Genomic DNA, 16,645 nt, shown 5'->3' with positions numbered 1-16,645 from the left:
TAAGCAGCAAAGCATTCAAGAGGTAGCAGAGCACAAAAGTTTGGAAAATTTGCAGCCTGATGATGCAATAGCAAATAAAACCCCATTTTCCGAGGAGAAAGTCAAGCCTCCTGCAGAAATTTGCATGAGTAACCAGGAGCCAAATGTTAATCACCAAGACAGTGGGGAAAATGTCTCCAGTTCATGTCAGAGAGCTTCACAGCAGCCCTTCCCATCACAGGCCCAGAGGCTGAGGAGGAAAAATGGTTTTGTGGTTGGGGCCCAGGGCCCTCCTTCCGTGCACAGCCTAGGAATTTGGTGCCCTGTGTCCCAGATGCTCCAACTATGGTTGAAAGGAGACAAGATACAGTTCAGCCTGTGGCTTTAGAGGGTGCAAGCCCTAAGCCTTGGCAGCTTCCACGTGGTGTTGAGCCTGCAGGTGCACAGAAGTCAAAAACTGAGGTTTGGGAACCTCCGGGTTGGAGCCCCCACACGGAGTTCCCATTGGAGTACTGCCTAGTGGAGCTGAGAGAAGAGGGTCACCATCTTCCAGATCCCAGAATGGTAGATCTACTGACAGCTTGCACTCTGTGCCTGGAAAAGCCACAGACAGTCAATGCCAGTCCATGAAAGCAGCTAGCAGTGGGGCTGTACCCTGCAAAGCCACAGGGGCAGAGCTGCCCAAGGCCATGGGGTCCCACCTGTTGCAACAGTGTGACAAGGATGTGAGACACGGAGTCAAAGGAGATCATTTGGATCTTTAAGGTTTAATGATTGCCCCATTGCATTTTGGACCTGCATGTGGCATGTAGCCCTTTCATTTTGGCCAATTTCTACCATTTGAAATGGGCGTATTACCCAATGCCTATACCCCCATTGTATCTAGGAAGTAACTAACTTGCTGTTGATTTTACAGGCTCATAGGCAGAAGAAATTTGCCTTGTCTCAGATGACAAGTTGGACTTGGATTTTTGGATTATTGCTGGAATGAGTTAAGAATGTGGGGGATTGTTGGAAGTGCATGATTGTTTTGAAATGTGAGGACATGAGACTTGCGAGTGGCCAAGGGTGAAATGATATGGTTTGGCTCTGTGTCCCCACCCAAATCTCATCTTGAATTTTAACAATCCCCATGTGTCAAGGGCAGGACTAGGTGAAGATAACTGAATCATGAGGGTGGTTTCCACCATGCTGTTCTTGTGATAGTGAGTGAGTTCTCATGGGATCTGATGGTTTTATAAGAGGATTTCCCCTTCACTGGGCATTCATTCTCTCTCCTGCCACCCTGTGAAGAGGTACCTTCCACCATGATTGTAAGTTTCTTGAGGCCTCTCCAGTCATACAGAACTGTGAGTCAATTAAACCTCTTTTTTTCATAAACTACCCAGTCTCAGGCAGTTGTTTATAGCAGCATGAGAACAGACTAATACATTAGTTAACAATGATAATTATTCAAAGTAGATTTCAAATAATATTAAATGATAAAACCACATGTAATTAATAGAAACACAAACACTTTGGACTTTACTATAATTTTCAGTTCATCTTTGTACAATATAACATTCTTTTCTCATTGTCAGAATATTGAGATAAATATAATTTTAAAAATTAAAAAAATTAATTTTTCAGACTTTAGAATTAACAAACAAAGGAGCAAAATATGATTTATACCATCCTAATTTTAGAAAAAGAGGCATGAAGCTTTTTTGGTAAGTCTATACTATTGTGTAAACTCTGATCAATTGGAATCTCTGATTTTTCTACTGCAATAGTTTAAGAAGCTGTCTCTAGATTCAGATTGTAAAGAATGTCATGAAAGATGATCAATTGCTATCATTGGGGAGAGGCTGTAATATCACATGTACCGTGTGTTTTTCTATCCAAAACCCCCCAAATAGCTTTTCTAAAAGAAAAATTTCCATCAGTATTCACTTTTCCAAGCATGTAAGCAGACGTTACCATTGTAGGAATGAGTTAGGGCCATCTTTGGTCTTTCTACACCCAGGAAAACTTTAGTAAGAATAGTTATAATTGGCCCCATCAAATAGGATGCCTTCTCCTGCTAGCAACCATAAATATATAGTTGAGAGGAGATAAGCCAATCCCTTTATTTAAGGCATTTCAAGGACAGCGTAAGAGAGTACCAAGATAAATAAATGCCCACTGGAGTGTTTTACTGGAGTACAAAGAAAGAATATGGCCCAAGTTGAAGCATTATTCCCTTTATAGTCATTACTATAACTTTCTTTCCCTATTCTTTATTTGGCTCTCTAAGTGCCTGTCTTCTTACTATATGCTTTCTCTTTCTTATCTTTTATTTATTTTTACTGTTTAACTAAAGATGCTACTCCTCATTCTATATGCCCTAAATAAGGCTATTATGTAATGTCTACTTAGAAATCAACCAAGGAGTATGCAAAAGTGCAGAAATAAAATAACTAGGGCACTTACAATTATTTCACAGATGTCACCTAGAAGTCTAGGGGACTAGGTTTATAACAGGCTTAAGATACTTAAGTGAGCGACAAGAGGCTGGCTAGAATATCGCATTTCTATCAGGATAAATATGCCTCAAAGGAAAAATATGTGTTATGAAATATAACACCATCTAATGAGAACAAGTAAAATGTTAGCTCACACTGTATGAGTCACTGGTAACGTATTTTGTGGTCTTCTCTTCTTTTGATTAATAATATCACAATAAACTAAAATTCTGATGGCCAACTTGTTTTGAATACAACAAAATGAGGTGGTAAATAATCTTTTTATTTATGACAACAGACAGTAAGAACATAATTAAGAAGTCAAATTCAAATCTAAAATGCTGATTCAATATAATCTTTGTAATATTCTGCTCTAATTATAGAAATTATAATAGGCTGAATTATTTGCTATTGAAAAGGCAATCTTTCATTAGATTACTTTAAATAACCCTCATTTGAATCATTTAATAGTGTCACCCTTTTCTGCCAATTTACTCATGTTAGAAGGTAGCACTCAGCCAGATCATGAGCTTTTACCCTAACTGAATAGGGTCAGAATTATAATTTCAATCTTCCAACTTCAAAACAGGAGGCTAAAATACCATGTTGAATAGAAAGTTAAAAAGGTTTAAACGCAAAAATTGAGGTCTTTGCCCTCAATTTTTCCTTATTAAAAGAGTTTCTCTATCTTTTTCGGTTGAACCTTATGACCCTTCATTATAGAGATTAATCTATTAGCATACAAGCACATTCAATTCAGCTGATTAAATTTTCCCCAGATTAAACCTGAAAAAGGGAGAGAGACATTATATATATGTATATATAGTCACCATTTTAAGCTTTAATCTTCCTTCAAGCAAAAAGAAACACAAAACACATATGGCTTGGTACTAAAAACTATTTTTAATCGAGACAAACTTATTGTATATTGTGTAATTAAAGACACATATCAGCAAGCAGTGGACACTTCAACTTTGGGAATGGCAACTATACTACACCTTCTATGAACAACTCTTAGGGTTTCTTCATTTCAGCTCTATTCATCATCTTTTGGCCTTGGATGCTTCTGAAGATTTCAGTTGTTCTCTTGCCATTTGAGTTAATTTTATTTTTCTTTTTAGAAAATGATTTGGCAATTGTTTGTATGTTTAAATATATACTTACTAAGTGATACTGCAATTACATTCCTAACTATTCACCCAAGAAAAATAAATATTTACAAACAGCTGTGTACAAATATTTACAGCACCTTTGTACACAATCACCCAAAACTGGAAAGAGACCAAATGTCCTTCACCTGGTGAATAGAAAAAGAAACTGTAGTGTGTCCACAAAATACTATTCAGATATAAAACAGGACTATTGATTTATACAAAGACATCATTTTATCTCAACCACATTTTGCTAGGCTCTTTCAAACCAGATTCAAATGCTGCATACTGTATCACTCCATTTATGTAGCTTTCTGGGAAAGGCAAATGTGTAGGAATAGAGAGTAGGTTTCCATTGGTTTCTGGGGATCAGGTGTGAGGATGACTTATATAAAGGGGCAATATAAATAAAGTTTTTGTGGTGAGGTAAGTGGTCCACATCTTGATCATGATTGTAGATACCAGACTTTATGCACTGTTAAACTTCATAGAAATGTACAACAAAAAATAATTTTATCATACATAAATTTAAAAATTAATATTAAGCATACTTAAAAATAAAAAAAATATAATTCTCAGTAAGTTTTTTTGTTTCAAGTACAGGTCATATGGATTTGTAAACTGTAATATGTATTGGCCAAAGTGAATAGGTAAAGAGCCAAATTTAGTAGTAATGAGTTTTATATCATGTACATAACCTATTTCAAGACAGACTATTTCTTTTGAAATGGGCCAAGTGCTGATGTCCCAGAAATCAGACTAGGATGATACTGTTTCATTTTTACTATTCATCTTTATTAATTTCATCCTGAATGTAATCCCATATATTTATTGGTTTACTACTCCTCCTGGAGTGATGCGATGAAAGCCAGGCCACGTCTCAGAAAATCATAGTCTGTATTTTAGATAAGGAAATAGATTTATCTGCTTATGCACGTCAAAGAGACTGAGTTGCCTTTTCCTTCCCCTCCTTAAAGGGGGAATAGAAACCTTTGCTCCTTGAATAGAAAGGCACTTAGGTTCTCACTCTAGCCTTTGGAATGTAAATGCATGTCACCAAGGACCAGACAAGCCTCTATGTCAGTGTCTTTCACTTTTACGACCTAGACACATATCTAAAGTTGAAGCTTCATTTTGCCTTGAAATGAAAACTCATACTTCCAGAGTCAGGTGAATCTCTTAGAAATTCTTATAAAGTTTTTTCACTGACCATATAGCTGGAAATTAACTTCCCCAAGGCTTTGATGCTAGCCCAAGATTCCAAGTTTTCAGCAAAATTTATTCAGAAAGCTGCAACTTGAAGAAACACAAAAATAGTTTATTTATATCCCACAGGTAATCTACCTAAGGTGACAAGTACAGAAATGAATAGGGAAGGAAATTTAGAGGAAAGTTGAAAGAATGCTCTCTAATAGGTATAGTGATATCTCATTTTGGCAACAATTTGTATTTCTTTAATGGCTTATGTTATTAAGCAGATTTTTGTGGGCTTGTTTGAATACATTTTCTTTAGTAAAATATTTATTCAAAACTTTCATCTATTTTTTATTGGATTGCTTGTTTTCTTATTGATTTTAAAAAACTTTATATACTCTGGAATGCAGTTTTTTGTTAGACATGTAAATTGCAAATATCCTCTACAAGTCATTTTCTTGCCTTTTAATTTTATTAACAATATATTTTGGATGGAAGCTGTCTAAATATTTATTGATATGTGTCTGGAATCTCTATTCTGTTTCATTGATCTATATATCTAGTCTTTCATCAATATCACACTGACTTGATAACCCTAGCTTTACAGTAAGTCTTGAAATCAGTGGTGTGTGTCCTCCAACTTCTTTTGCAATTTATCTTAGATATTCTACTTCCTTTTCTTTTCCATTTAAATTTGTGCACCTCAATTTTTTTAAAATTATAAACCCAGAAAAGATTTGGATTGAAATTTAAAACTAATCCTTTAAGTTCTTTTATCTTTGTCTTATAGTTTTAGGGGCGTAATTTGTGCACTTATGTTGTAGAAGGATGCTTCATAGATAGTGCTTTTTGAACTTCAAATTCTAATTATTAATTTCTAGTGAACAGTAACACAACTAATTTTGTATATGGATCAGTGTTTTGAGAACTTGTCAAAGCCAAATCATTTTTGGAGCATTTAGGTAGATTGTTTGTATTTTCTAAGTAGACAATAATGTCATCTGTGAATAAAGACAAATTTCTTTCTTTCTTTACAAACTGTATGTTTTATTTCTTTTTCTTTATTTTTATACTGGATATAATTTCCAATATAATGTTGAACAGGAATAGGGAGAGATGCATCCTTGCCTTGTTCTGAATTTAAGGGAGACAGCATTCAGTCTTCAACATTAAGTAAGACACCGTTTTCAGAATTTAATCTAATCCGTAGAATTTATCTGAGGTGCCTTTTATCTAATCAAGGATGTCCCCTTTTTCTTCTTGAGTGTGGAGAATTTCTAATCAGTAGTAAATATTAGATTTTGTCAGTATCTTTTCTGTATAAATTCATATGATTGTATAATTTTTATTCTATTAATATACTGAATTACAGTGACTGACTCTGAAACATCAAAATAGACTTGCATTCCTAGGATAATCATCACTGAATATGATTTATTACAATTGACGAATCTACACTGACATATTATTATCACTGAAAGACCATAGTGTGTACATTAGGATTCACCCTTAGTGTTATAGACTCCATGTTTGTGTACTGGTATCCCCACAGAATTTCCATCTTTAAACTCTAACACCAATAAGAATGATATTTGGAGATGGAACTTTTGAGAGATAATTACATCACAAGGGTAGAGCCCTTATGATGGGATTAGTGCCCTTATTAAAAGAGACAAAAGGGAGTCGGCTTCTCCTATCTCTCTCACCACCACGTGAGGACATAGCAAGGAAACCATTTACAAACTAAGAAGAGAGCCCTCACTAAGCACCCAACCATGCTGGTACCACGATCTCAGTCTTCCAGACTGCAGAACTGTAAGGAATAAATTTCTGTTGTTTAAGCCACCCAGTCTATGGTAGTTTTGCCCCAGCAGTTTGAACTGGCTGAGACAGTATTGTAGATTCCATGGGTTGGACACATATATAATGACATGTATCAGTCATTATACTGTCATGTCAAGTAGGTTCATTGCCCTCAAGATCCTTTGGGCTCCGGATATTCATGTCTCCCTCCTCACAAACCTCTGATTTTTTTTTTAATGTCTCCATAATTTTCCATTTTCCTGAATGTAATATGTGGGAATTATACAGGATGTAGTCTTTTCAGATTGGCTTATTTCTTAATAATACGCATTTAAGTTTCCTCCATGACTTTTCCCACTTGATAGCTTATTTCTTTTTAGGCCTGAAAACATATTCCATTGTCTGATTAAACCACAGTTCATTTATCCATTCACCCACTGAACAACATTTTGCTTCCAAGTTTTGGAAATTGTGAATAAAGCTGCTATAAACATCCAAGTACAGGTTTTTGTGTAAATATAAATTTTCAACGCCTGGGTAAATACCAAGGAGCATGATTGCAGAATTGTATAGTAACAGTACATTTAGTTTCCTAAGAAACTGTCCAAATGGCTGTACTACTTTGCATTTCGACCAGCAATGCATGAGAATTTCTTTTTCTCCATATCCTCACCAACATCTGGTATTGTCAGTGTTCTAGATTTTGGCCATGCTAATAGGTGTGAAGCTATTATATTTTTATTATAATACAATAAAAAAATATTTTTTATTTTATTTTATTTTATTGTTATTTTTGCCGAGTCTCACTCTGTTGCCCAGGCTGGAGGGCAGTGGCATGATCTCGGCTCACTGAAGCCTCCGCATCCTGGGTTCTAAGCGATTCTCCTGCTTAAGCCTCCAGAGTAGCTGGGATTACAGGTGCACGCCACTACACCCAGCTAATTTTGTATTTTTAGTAGAGACGACATTTCACCATGTTGGCCAGGCTGGTCTCGAACTCCTGACCTCAGGTGATCCACCTGCCTCGGCCTCCCAAAGTGCTGGGTTCACAAGCATGAGCCACCATGCCCGGCCAATATCTGCTGTTTTAATTTGCATTTTCCCTGATAACAAATGATGTGAAACATCATTTCATATGTCTACTTGCCATCTGTAGAACTTATTGGTGAGTTATCTCTTTGGGTCTTTGGTACAATTTTTAACTAGGCTGTTTATTTTCTTATTGTGAAATTTTGAGTTCTTTATATATTTTAGCTAAATCTTTTATTAGATATGTCTGTTGCAAATATTTTCTCCATCTCTAACTTGTCTTTGCATTCTCCTGACAGTACATTTTGTACAGCATATATGTATACATTTAATTTTAAGGAAGTCTAGTTTATCAGTTCTTTCTTTTATGGATCATGCCTTTGTTGCCACATGTAAAAAGTTATTGCCAAACCAAAGACTACCTATGTGTTGTCTTATGTTATCTTTTAACTATTTTATAGTTTTGTGTTTTACATTTAGGTCTGTGATCCATTTTGGATTAATTTTCATGAAGGGTATAAGATTCTGTTTAGATTTTTGTTTGTTTGTTTTTGCATGAGGATGTCTAATTGTTCCAGAATCATTTGATGAAAAGACTGTCTTTTAAAAATTATATTGCTTTTGCTCTTTTATCAAAGAGCAGTTGGTTATATTTATGTTGGCCTATTTCTAGGCTCTTTTCCATTCATCTGTTTATCTTTTCTTTTTGCTAATAACACACAGTCTTGATTCTGTAGCTTTGTAAGAGAAAAACTACAAAACTTTAATGAAAGAATCAACACCAAACTAGATAAAGAGTTATTCCGTGTTCGTGAATAGGAAGATTTAATATTGTCAAGATCTCAGTTCTTTCTGCTAGATTTATAAATTCAATGCAATCCCAGTAAAACTCCCAGTAAGTTATTTTGTAGATATTAACAAACTAACTCAAAAGTGTATATGGTAAGGCCAAAAGTCTAGAATAGCCAAGACAATATTCAAGGAAAAGAACAAAGTTGAGGGACTGACATTACCCAATTTTAAGAATTATGATAAAGCGATTTCATGGGAGTTTTGTACCTCAGATAATTTCTTACTGCTCATTAACATCCTTTGCTTTCAGATTGAAGAACTCCTTTTAGCAGTTCTTGTAGGGCAGGTCTGGTGTTGATGAAATTCTTCAGTTTTTGTTTGTTTGGAAGAATCTTTATTTCTCCTTCATTCTTTAGAGATATTTTAACAGGATATAATATTCTAGGGTAAAGGGTTTTGTTTTTTTTTTCTTCAGCATTTTAAATATCACATGCAACTCTCTTCTGGTCTGTAATGTTTCCACTGAATGTCTTCTGCTAGATGTATTGGAGCTTCGTTGTGTGTTATTTGTTTCTTTTTCTCTTCCTGCTTTTAGAATTCTTTCTATATATTTGACCTTTGATAGTGTGATTGTTAGACACCTTAATATGGCCTTCTTTGGGTTAAATGTGCTTTATGCTGTATAACCGTCTTCTACTTAAATGTTGACACGTTTCTTTAGGTTTGAGAGTTCTCCAATATTATCACTTTTAATAAACTTTCTACCCCTATCTCTTTCTCTACCTCCACTTTAGGGTCAATAAGTCTTAGCTTTGCCCTTTTGAGACTTTTCTAGGTCTGGGATGCATGCTTCATTCTTTTTTATTTTTTCTCCACTGTGTATTTTCATATACCCTGTCTTCAAGCTCACTAATTCGTTCTTCTGCTTAATTCTGCTATTAAGAAACTGTGATGCATTCTTCAGTATATCAGTTGCATTTTTCAACTCTAGAATTTGTGCTTAATTCTTTTTAGTTATTTCAATTTCTTTTGTACATTTATGTGATAGAATTCTGAATTCATTCTCTGTGCTATCTTAAATTTCTTTGATTTTTCTCAAAACAGCTACTTTGAATTCTCTATCTGAAAGGTCCTATATTTCTGTTTCTCCAATATTGGTTTCTGGTGCCTTATTTTGTTCATTTGGTGAGGTTATGTTTTGTGGATGGTCTTGATGCTTATAGATGTTCATCAGTGTTTGGGCACTGAAGAGTTAGGTATTTATTGTAGTCTTTGCAATCTGGGCTTCTTGTGCCCATCCTACTGGGGAAGGCTTTCCAGGTATCAAATAAACTTGAGTCCCAAGCCCAATAACACTCTTGTTTTGTAGATTTTTAGAGGTACCACTTTAGTGGTCTTGGATGGGATCTAGAAGAATTCCCTGGATTACCAAGAAGAGACTCTTGTTCTTTTCCCTTACTTTCTCCCAAACAAAAAAGAGATAGAGACTCTAAAATAGAGTTTTGCATTATGAAACCTTCAGTTTCAGAAAGCTAAGCACACACACACACAGAGACTCCATCTTGGAGTCCTTAGCTTTCTGGAACTGAAGGTTTGATGATGCAAGTACCCCTATAGCCACCACCACCACTGGGATCTGTGCTGGGTCAGACTTGAAGCCAGTACAGCATTGGTTCTCATCCAAGACCCGCTATAACTACTACTGAGAGGTGACAGCATTCTGGCAGCCCTCTCAGCCCTCGCTCACTCTCAGCACCTCCTCGGCCTCAGGGCCCACTCTGGCCACACTTCAGGGGCCCTTCAGCCCACCTCTGCACTGTGGGAGCCGCTCTCTGGGCTGGCCGAGGCCGGAGCCGGCTCCCTCAGCTTGTGGGGAGGTATGGAGGGAGAGGCGCAGGGGCCGGGCCAGCCAGGGCTGCTCATGGCACTTGCGGGCCAGTGTGAGTTCCGGCTGGGCGTGGGCTCAGCAGGCCCCAAACTCGGAGCAGTCGCCCAGCACCACTGGCCCCAGGCAGTGAGGGGCTTAGCACCTAGGCCAGCAGCTGCCGAGGGTGCACTAAGTCCCCCAGCAGTGCCGGCCACCGGCAATGTCCTCGAATTCTTGCTGGGCCTCAGCTGCCTCCCTGTGGGTCAGGGCTCAGGACCTGCAGCCCACCATGCCTCCCCCTGCCGTGGGCACCTGCATGGCCCGAGCCTCCCCGACGAGCGCCGCCCCCTGCTCCACAGCACCCGGTCCCATCGACCACGCAAAGGCTGAGTGCAGCCACACAGCGCGGGACTGGCGGGCAGCTCCACCTGCGGCCCCAGGGCAAGATCCACTAGGTGAAGCCAGCTGGGCTCCTGAGTCTAGTGGGGACTTGGAGAACTTTTATGTCTAGCTAGAGGATTGTAAATACACCAGTCAGCACTCTGTGTCTAGCTCAGCATTTGTGAATGCACCAACCAGCACTCTGTATCTAACTAATCTGGTGGGGACTTGGAGAACTTTATGTCTAGCTAAGGGATTGTAAATGCACCAATCAGCACTCTGTGTCTAGCTCAAGGTTTGTAAATGCACCAATCAGCACTCTGTATCTAGCTAATCTGGTGGGGACTTGAAGAACCTTTATGTCTAGCTAAGGGACTGTAAATACACCAATCAGCACTCTGTGTCTAGCTCAGGGTTTGTAAACACACCAATCGGCACCCTGTGTCTAGCTCAAGGTTTGTAAATGCACCAATCAGCTCTCTGTGTCTAGCTAATCTAGTGGGGACTTGGAGAACTTTTGTGTCTAACTCAGGGATTGTAAATGCACCAATCAGCACCCTGTCAAAATGGGCCAATCAGCTTTCTGTAAAACAGACCAATCAGCTCTTTGTAAAATGGACCAATCAGCAGGATGTGGGTGGGGCCAGATAACGGACTAAAAGCAGGTGCCCGAGCCACCAGTGGCAACCCACTTGGGTCCCCTTCCACACTGTGGAAGCTTTGTTCTTTCACTCTTTGCAGTAAATCTTGCTGCTGCTCACTCTTTGGGTCCACACTGCCTTTATGAGCTGTAACACTCACTGCGAAGGTCTGCAGCTTCACTCCTGAAGCCAGTGACACCCCGAACCCACCAGAAGGAAGAAACTCTGGACACAACATCTTTAAGAACTGTAACACTCATCGCGAGGGTCCACAGCTTCATTCTTGAAGTCAGTGAGACCAAGAACCCACCAATTCCGGACACACTACTACCTGGCTACCACCTAGGTTCACTCAAGGTCCTACTGCTCTACGATCGGCAGGTCACAAAGACAGCCAGGTTTGTGTTCTTCCCTTCAGGGCAGTTAAGTTCTTCCAGGCCCCAGGCAAGTCCAGAGATGGTGTCTGAGAGCCAGCAATTGATGTCCAAAACCTTAGAAATTACCTGATATTCTGCTCTATTGTGGCTAAGCTGGCACTTAATTCACAATACAAATGTCTCCCTGCGCTTTTCTCCCCTTTTCACAAGCAGAGGAGCCTCTGCCTGTGACCACCACCACTTCCAGCCCATAGGGGTTCTGCAAGGCCACCACCAATGTTTACTTAAAGCCCAAGGGATGTTCAGTCAGCTTGTGGTGAATGCTGCCAGGCCTGCAACTTACTGTTCAGGGCAGTGGGCTTCCCACTGGCCCAGGGCAGATCAAGAAATGCTGTTTAAGAGCCTAAACCTCAATTTGGGGACCATACGAGCCTGGTTGTTGCTCTACTCCACTGTGGATGAGCTGGTACCTAAGGTGCAAGACAATAATCCCCTTTACTTTTCCCTCTGGTTTTATCAAACAGAAGTCTTTCACCATAGCTACCACAGCTGGGAATGTGCTGCATCACACCTGAAGCCAGCAAATCTCAGAGCCCAGGGTCCATGGTGTATACTACCTTGGTATCACTGCTGGTTATTCAGGACCCAACGGTTCTTTAGTCAGCAGGGGATGAATCCTGCCAGAACTGAGTTCTTCTGTTTAAGGCATCAGGTTTCCTTTTGGCCCAGAGTGTGTCTAGAAATGTCATCCAGGAGGTAGGTCCTAGAATGAGGGCCTCATGACTCTACCTGGTCCTCTATTCTACTGTGGGTGAGCTACTATCTAAGATGCAAGACAAAGGGCTCTTTACTCTTCACTCTCCTCTTCTCAAGCAGAAAAATTAGGCTACTTTTGTTTCTGTGAGCTGCACTGCCTGGGGTGGTTGGAGAGATGGTGGAAGCACTCTCTTAGCCACCCCAGCTAGTGTTCCCCTACCTCATGTGCCACCCTATGTGTTCTGGATCTGAGCCAAGCCTAGCACTAGAATTTCCCTAGCTATTATAGCCATTCCCTAGCTATTATAGAGAATAGCCATTCCCTGGCTATTATAGCCATTGTGTCCAAGACTGCCTTTCAAGTTTACCTAGGATCCCAGAGCACTTTGGCCTATGGTGGCGAAGCTTGCTGAGAAACTCAAGTTCCAATGGCTGGGATATACAGTTCCCTTCTGGCTAGGTCTGTCCAAATGCTCCCTCCATGACTGGCTGCTGGCTGAGCATAGATTCTCTTTGGCTGGGGGGCAGGTAACATTGGCCATTCAAGATCATATTTCCTATCCTGTTCAGTGATATAAAGCTAAAACTAGGTACTATGATTGCTCACCTGATTTGGGGTTCTTGTGATGATGCTTTTCTGTGTACAGATAGTTGTTAAAATTTGGTGTTTCAGCAGGAGAGATGAATAGCGTAGGCTTCTATTGAATCATCTTGTTCTGCCTTCTGGAAAAATTTATTGCAATTTTCAAGTATTTTTCCCATTCTCTCACACTTAGGATTTAATTTTGTTAGACTACTTGATATTTTCCTAAATATATTAAATACTTTTTCCTTGTTTTTCTCCATTCTTTTTATTCTTTCTATTTTACCTTGAGTAAACTGAAAACATTTTTTATTGCTCTATTGTCAAATTTAGTTATGTTTCACCGGTCCATTGAATATGTTGTTAAACACAAATCTTTCTATTTTATTTCAAGAATTTCCATCTCATTCTTTTTTGTAATTTTTGTCTCTCTTCTAGAATTACTCCTCAGTCCTTGCATGCTGTCCGTCTTTTCTACCAGATCCTCTACCATATTAACCATAGTTATGTTAAATTTCCTGTCTGATTTTTTTCTAAGAAGTAGCTCATATCTGAATCTGGTTCTTTTGATTGTCTTGTCTTTTAACCACATGCTACTGGGTTTTTCTCTCAATTATGTATCATAATTTTTTTATGAAAACTGAACATCTTGGTAGAATGGTATAGATTAAGTTAATAGATTCTATGCCAGGAAACTGGCACGCCTTTTCATCTACCAGAACTTTAGAGTGAGTCATTAAGTTGAAATAGATACAGTTTTCTCTGTGTTTGAGAGTTGATTTCACTATGGTTACTCTTAGTGCTACACAGGTGTATTAGTCCTTTCTCACGCTAGCTGACGAAGACATACCTGAGACTGGGTAATTTATAAAGAAAAAGAGTTTTAATCAACTCATAGTTCCACATAGCTGGGGAGGCCTCACAATCATGGCAGAAGGCAAAAAAGGTACATCTTACATGGTGGCAAACAAGACAGAATAGGAGAACCAAGCAAAAGCAGTAACCCCTTAAAAGACCATCAGATATCCTGAGACTTGTTCACTACCACGAGAACAGTATGCAGGAAACTGCCCCCACGATTCAATAAACTCCCACCGGTTCCCTCCAACAACACGTGGGAATGATGGGAGCTACAATTGAAGATGAGATATGAGTGGGGACACAGTCAAATTATATCAACAGGCTTCATATTGCATTGAATGTTACATCGTGTTTAATTTAAGGGCTATTTTGCCAGAGAGTTTTTCTCAATGTCTACTCTACACTCAGCTTTACATCTTCACTTTGTCCCAGGCCTCAGAGCAGTCTGTCTTCATGCTCCTCACCCTTCCTATCTACGACTTTTACTTGACACATTCCAGACTGGAGATGAGGTACAGGTTCTAGATTGTTGTAATTAAGCCCATTCATAGGTAGGCACTGTGATCCTGGATCTTTGGGGTGAGGTCTTCTCTGTGCTTGCACTGAGTCCTGGCTGTATGTTTTTGCACAGCTTGTATTCTTGCCTCCCCCATATGCAGACAGTTTGTTCCTCTTCCACAATTTAAAGGTATTTTTACTGGTTTCTGAAGGGTGACAGTGTTTGCTGCCTGTTCTCCAATAGTGTCAGATTTTTTGCTCCATAGGAGAACTGCAGTGCAGTGGGAGAATCTGGTGGAGGGGATGAGGCATGGAGCAGAGTTTCCATTTCTTACCGTGGCTTCTGTTCTTCTAGCACAGCTGTGTACCATTAAAAAACAACAACAACAACAAAAACAAACAAACAAACAAAAGCTTCTCAGGATTCTTGTCAATGACTTTTGTGAGCGTCTGGTGATAACATGTGGAGAAAAGCCGGAAGGAGTACTCATTTCCCTAATGTCTTCTATCCCTAGAGTTTCTCTATTCTCTAACTAGTAAACACATATCCTTTTAAAAATCTATTTTAAAATGTCAGATAATTTTTAAATATGTATTTGGAAGCATCTGACCCTGCCAGGTAAGCGAGGCCTCATGCCCAGTCTCTTTGTGGAGGCAGTTGTCTTTCCTTAAATTTTAAAAGCAAGAGTTCAAGATATGCAGTAAATGAGAATACAATGTCATTTTAAAGCTGCCATTCATTGTACAGTTACATAGCTAAGCAAAGCAAATAAGATGAGGAATACGTCACTGTCTCCAGCTTCAAAGAGTTGCAGTATCTACACGGAGACAATCACAGAAACAGAGACATTGAATACAAGGTATTGCATATCATAATCACATGCAAATAGCTAGCGAGGGATATGTGGAAAAAGGGAATATCCTATTATTAGATGTTTAATTCCATTGCACTGTTGGACTCTAGCCTGATATTGGAGTCTAGTCTAATATTATCAATTTAATCTATGACAAGGGTTATGCTCAAAAAGATTATAAAAAATTCATGTTAATTTTTATGCTGAGGTGACTGGAGATAACTTCTTTTCCCCTCTTTTTCCTATTCAATCATAGGCTCATTTCCAAAGAAGCGTGCACAAAGAAACTACCAGAGAGAAAAACAAAGAAAAAATAGTATTTCAGAAGCTCAGAAAGAACATTTTGAGAAAAAAAATTGTCCAGTGTTTGGTCTGTACATTAGGACAAATTGATTCTAATGCCATCTTTTATGTCTTATGGCTTAAAAATAGAAAGTTTTCCCTATTTTCCACCCTTCAATAAATTCAGAATTCCAACCTATCATTCTGTAGTTTTCCAGAGCAAGCTATTTCCTGACATGAAATGCAGAATGCTCACAAGTTGATTAGTTTAATTATCGACATATAATGCTGCTCAGTGATTTCTACATGCTGATTATCTTTATTTGCTAACCAACATATTTTCTATCATTCACAAAAGTTCTTAATGATGGGAGATTTTTATAATGGTAGTTGTCTGCAAAACCTTTGGAGATCAAGATATTTATATTTCACAAATATAGCATTAATGTAAAAATTCAATCTTCATGTATCTTCTTGTCAGGATAAAAAACTCAAAATAAATTATAACTCTTAAAAGATAGTGAGGCACAGCAGCCTTTGAAAACCTCATAAGTGAGAATCACATGCGGATTGCTTTTCATTTTTCCTCCTAGAGAATTACAATACAGATAATGTTATTCCTTTTAAAATCTATTTCTGAATACATTGTGAAAGAAGAGAAAAAATGAAATAAAAAAGATAATTATTTAAATTTTTCAGTGTGAAATTAAATAATTTCAGATAATTATTTAAATATATCTGTGAAATGGAAAAAACACAGATATCTATGTATTGAAAGTACATAAGCAAGAAGTAGCTAAAAAAAAAGAAAACTGAAAAAAAAAAGCAAAACCTGGAACTAAAAATAAAATAATCATACACCACTTAATTGTGGAATTTGGAAATTATCAGTAAGACAACTTTAAAAATAATATATCTTTATGAAAGTAATATTTAATTTATATAATTTTTTTTAGAAAATACAGACTATTACAGAGTAGAAACATTACCTAAACATCCATGCAGAGAAAATGACAACTAATATTTGACTATGTCTTCCATCTTCTTTCCAGGTATGTTTCTCTATGTGTAAGTGTGGTATATACACTCATGTATAACATACATTTATTTCTAA

At 38.2% G+C, this 16,645-nt stretch overlaps 1 long non-coding RNA gene across 2 annotated transcripts in view; it reads left to right on the top strand.

Annotated features, from left to right (window-relative positions):
• The first annotated feature begins 11,326 nt into the window (after nt 1–11,326).
• Nucleotides 11,327–16,645, top strand: part of LOC129051622 (uncharacterized) — a 34,912-nt gene continuing 29,593 nt past the window's right edge. For both annotated transcript variants that reach the window (XR_008515998.2, XR_010137609.1), the window contains exons 1-3: nt 11,327–11,718; nt 15,506–15,619; nt 16,488–16,583. This is a non-coding gene — a long non-coding RNA (uncharacterized LOC129051622). The remainder of the gene's footprint in view (nt 11,719–15,505; nt 15,620–16,487; nt 16,584–16,645) is intronic.

The sequence above is a fragment of the Pongo abelii genome, chromosome 17, assembly GCF_028885655.2.
Source record: "Pongo abelii isolate AG06213 chromosome 17, NHGRI_mPonAbe1-v2.0_pri, whole genome shotgun sequence".
Classification (NCBI taxonomy): Eukaryota; Metazoa; Chordata; class Mammalia; order Primates; family Hominidae; genus Pongo; species Pongo abelii.
This window is presented reverse-complemented; position numbering and strand designations above follow the sequence as displayed.